This window comes from Grammomys surdaster, unplaced genomic scaffold (genome assembly GCF_004785775.1).
Source record: "Grammomys surdaster isolate TR1022 unplaced genomic scaffold, NIH_TR_1.0 212, whole genome shotgun sequence".
NCBI lineage: Eukaryota > Metazoa > Chordata > Mammalia > Rodentia > Muridae > Grammomys > Grammomys surdaster.
In genome coordinates this window covers 1,033,205-1,038,486 of record NW_021604657.1, presented here as the reverse complement: position 1 = coordinate 1,038,486, position 5,282 = coordinate 1,033,205, and positions in this window count along the sequence as shown.

The window sequence follows — 5,282 nt, the reverse complement described above, 5'->3', positions numbered from 1 at the left end:
GGGGCTGAAGGGGCTGAAGGGGCTGAAGGGGCTGAAGGGGCTGAAGGGGCTTGCAGCCCCATTGGAAGAGCGACAATACCAACCAACCAGAGCTCCCAGGGTCTAAACCACCAGCCTGGGAACATGCTTGGAGGGACCCATGGCTCCAGCAGTATATGTAGTGGAGGATGGCCTTGTCAGGCATTGAAAGGAGAGGAGGTCCTTGGTCCCATGAAGACAGGATGCCCCAGCATGGGAAAATTTGAGGGTGTGGAAGGGGATGTGAGTGGATGGGTGGAGGCACATCCTCATAGAAGTAGCAGGAGGGGGACAGGATAAGGGGTTTCTGAGGGGGAAATGGGGAAAGGGGATAACATCTGAAATGTAAATAAACAAAATAGCCAATAAAAAATCTTTTTAAAAAGTAAGAAAAAACTAAAGCTAAAAACTGCTACCAGACTAATGTTCTGATAGTTTTAATAATTCTCGAAAAGCATTGTTAGTAGAGAAGGTTGACATTGTATCACTATATGCTAGATTCAAGATATACAACAAGATACATGCATGAAATGACTTTACAGCACATAGAGTTATATTCTTCATCTGATATAAGTGTGCACATCAAAACTTTACCTAGAATTGAACATCCAACTTCTCCTTTTAAGTATTTTCAGAGATATAATAGTCTGATCATTGTCTATTAGTTAACTAATCACACTGCTGTTAAGTCCAAAACTATTAAAAAGAATTCTCCATTATATTGAGTTCATTTGGCATTCTCTGAATATCCTCTTGTCTTTGAAATCACTTCTGGCCCCTGGGAGCTCAGGAATGAAAAAAAATCAATATCCCTGTCTGTGGGACCTTTTGAAGCCACTCCAAGTTTGTCATCACATTTTTGTTAGACTGGAGCTTTTGAAACGTTCTGTGTGTAAACCTCTGTAAATCCTCTTCTCATGGCCAAAATCCCTCCAGCCATTCACCTCCTGATGTTAATAAAACTGGGACAGAAAGTTCATCTTGGGGAGGAAGAAGGGTTTTAGGTCAGGTTCTTTTGCTGAAAGTTTGTCAATATATACAAAATGCCCTAAAATAGTCATAATGCAGTTAGAGCTCTGTTTTTTTGTGAGAGTTAGTCCTAAGAAAATCACTAGAAACATAGCAAAAGCTTTTTACTTCTAAGTCATCAACTTAGGAATGTCCAAAATAACAAAAGTTTGAAAGCACTGCATATGACCAAACTTCAGGATATTATGAAATAGCCTACGAGTCATGACAATAATTGAAAACTGGGTAGCTTTTTAAATGCTTCCATTAAATTAAGCATATTGGCATTTGAAGGACACAGGAAGAGAGAGAACATACTAGGAGCACAACTAGAGCATTGGAAAAGAAATAGAAAAGATACATGCCAAATGCTCTTGTTAGTAGGGTTTGAGTGTCAACACACAACATAATTTATCTCTTCTGGAAACTTCAGAAAAAAAAATAAATACCCTAAGAGCTGAAGATATACAACAGCAGTAAAAAGCACTGGCCAGTCTTGCAGACAACCTAACTTCAGCTCATAACCACCTGTAACTCAAGTTCCAAGGAATCCTACTGCCCCTCCCCTTAGCTTGGTGGAAACCTGCATGCACAGGGTGCGTATGTACTCAGATGCACACAATTACACATACATAACTAAATCTTCCAAGAAACACCTTATATGTTGTGAAGACATCTGTTTTCTTTCAAAAAGGATAGCAAAGTATAACCTTAAAGGAAACAATCAAATGCCCGAGGTTACCCACTTATCATGTTAAGACCATCTAAGAAGCTTATTTTTTTAATAATTCTTAAAATGACTGTAATCAGGTTGCTATGAGTGCAAAACAACTTAAGCTCCACCATTTGTCCAAACATATAAAAAAATGAGGTGATTATTAAGGTGTTAACTCTATCGTTGCAGGATTAGCCACTGTGTTTATTATCTTGTTTTATTCTCACAGTAACTTAACATGGTTGTCACTGTTGAGAGGAAATTGAAGCCCACTAACTCCTCCCTACTCTCCTCAGGTACATGAGATTTTTCAAATGTTCTCTTCCACTTTTTTCTTTTAACATTCCATGTCTCCTTTATGGAAGACCAAGTTCCTGCAAGACAGCAACCAGACCTTCCTCATTCATGTCCTATTGGGATCTAGTGCCATGCCTCACATGGAGCAGATACACTCCAGCATCCATGAGACCCAATGGAGGAGCACATTAAGAGGGAATTAATGCTGGAGAAGTGAGTCATCTGCTCAGCCTATTAGAAGGAACACAAAAGAACTAGATCTCTTCATCTCAGCCCAGGTCTTCCTCCCACTCACTGTCCCATCAAGCTATAACTAATGACACCAGCCACATGTCCTTAACGCCTCTGTTTTCTATTAATCACTTCTACCGAACATTTTCCACTTGTCATCATGCACATGTTATAATACATAGATAGATAGATAGATAGATATAGATAGATAGATAGATAGATAGATAGATAGATAGATAGATAGATTTAAGCTCTTAAAATAGAGATTTTCACTTTGTCTCCTTTTACCTTCATCCATTCTTACACATGGTACATTCAAAAGCATAGTGCTGGCCAAGTGAATGAATCCAGTGTCACCTCAATGAAAAGGATCTGTGATTTAGAAAATAAAAATAGTCTGCTGCCTATAAAAATAATGTGTATAAAGAACTTATGACAATAAGAGGACACACAAACAAACCGCCAGAGCCCAGATATCCTCTCTGTTTGTCTTGTGTCCGTCAGGATCATAATAACTCATAATATATGTACATATCTATTGGTGTTTACCCATCCTACTACACAGTCAAGCTTAGCTCAAAACATATTTTGTTTCAGCTTTTCCATGCAAATATTTCTGAAAGGCTGCTAGCAAAATCCCTTCAGTGTGTAAATCTCTGAAACTGTTGCTGTGACAAATTCTTCTTTACAGGCTATTCTTGCCCTTGTTCAGTTTATTTGCGGTGGTAATGGAGAGCCAATTTTTATCTGTATTCACAGTTCCGTGCTTCTGTGTTTTGTGAACAATTTTCATGATCACATAATATAACTTAATAATACTTAATATTGAAGAATGGGTTGATAATAATTCCCATGATTATTAAGTTTGTAAAATTACTGCCATTTGATAAATATCCTGGAGAAAAAGAAAGGAGGTGGTTTATAAAAATGGACTCAAATCTAAGCCTTTCAGAGCTAAAATTTGATGTTTGCCTTCCACACATTAAAAGAAACATCTTTATCTGTCCAATATTTTTCTTTGAGTGTTTCTTAAGTTTCACAAATGAGTACACTGTGTGCAGCGTCCTGAACATTTTTCTGGCATCAGTGCCCTGCACTCTTGCTTTGCACCATGGTTTAACAAGCTTACACTCTCCCCACCAGCAATGTATTCTGTTTTATAATTTCCTAGTATTCGAGATATCATGCTTCATCACTATTAGTCTAGGTAAAATATATATATATGATTCCTCCCACACCTTGGCTTGTTCCAGGAGAGCAAGGCATCTTACAGAAACATGTGCACCTGGCTGTATACACCTCAGGCTTGTCGTGATTTGATTTCACGTCTTCTCGGATAAATTCTCAGCTAGAACATGCTGGGATTCTTTTTCCTGCAGTGATCTTCATTACATCCTCTATCTGGCTTATGTTCAGAACATATCTTTGTTAGTGGTATTCTACTCCAGGCTCTAGAATACGCAGGCATGTGGTATCTGTCTAGCCTAATCCTTTCTGGGGTGTCTAATGAAGCTACCTCTAGAAGGTCATGATAATGTGCTATTTGCAAATATATAAATTTTACAATTTAAACAGTGGTTGGTTAAAAATCAAACAACTTTCTTTAACACACATAATTTTACTTCCTATAGCTGGTATTCCTGAGAGAGGGACCCCATTTATGAAACTCCAGGACAGAAGTAGAGAGAGTGTTGAGTACCTCTTAGCAGGGAAGCATTCTTGTGATCCTCAGTGTCCTCCCAATTCACTCGCCTTTAAAAATAAATGTGGTTTCAGACCACAGACAGTAAATGAGGAATATAAATAGGCTATTCGGCCTTGTTTGCAAGGCAGGATTTGAACATAAGCCCTCATTAGTAAAGAGATCATTCCTCAAAGGCATTCCTAAGTGATCTAGATCATGTCAAATTTCAGTAATTCCCTTTATTCATCCCTAATATTTAGCATCATTAAACATGGAATGTATAAGATGCTTGACAACCTTACAGGATACATTTATTATCCCTTTAGTTGTGAGTGCCCTAAAAAATGATAAAAAAAAAAAAACTTAAATAGCTCAACCAGTTCACACAGTTGGTGGTCAGCAGAGTGTAATTGTAAACTTAAGATGCTTCTCCACCCTCTGCCTAACAAGAGCAGTCAGGTGGGTGCCCTCCTCAGGATCATTTTCTCTGAAGCCTTGTTGGCTCAGCATAAATCTTCCTACTCTCTCATGTCAGAACTAAATAGCAGCATGACATTTAAAATTCAAAACCGAAAACCCTGGAGAAAAAGAAGACCTTAAACAAGTTCATTTCTCCTCCCAGGGGAAACTCATTCATCATGGGAAAGAAAATGTTAAAAAAAATTTGAAGTCAGTTAATTCTCAGATGTGTGAGGAGGTAGTTGGGAGAAGGGTAGGCATTGGAGGACAGCATGGAGGATTTCTGTGTGTCCTAGAGGAATTCACTTCTCCTTTTTCCTTCCCGAAGTTCAGTGGCCCCACCGGTAAAACACTGAGCTTCAAGAGATATGTGTGTTTTTTGAATCCCCTAATATGCAAACAGTCACACAAATTAAATGAATGTAAATGGTTGACAAATAGGCAAAGGAATAAAAACATAAATATATTGATGAATGTATAGATGAAAGATGATATACATATATAATATAAGATAGATAGGTAGATAGATAGAGCATTATACAGATAGATAATATGTAGATAGATGTACCTCTGTCTGTCTGTCTGTCTGTCTCTTTCTCTCTCTCTCTTTCTCTCTCTCTAAAGATAGGTGATAGACAGATAGATGGACAGATAGATGATAGACAGATAATAGGTAGGCAGATTGATTGATAGATTATAGATAGATAGATAGATAGATAGATAGATAGATGATTGATAGATAGATGGGTAGAGGTAAATATATAGATGGTATCTCTGCCTCTCTCTAAAGTAGATGGTGGATGGATGGATAGATAGATAGATAGATAGATAGATAGATAGATAGATAGATAGATAGATAGACATATAGTT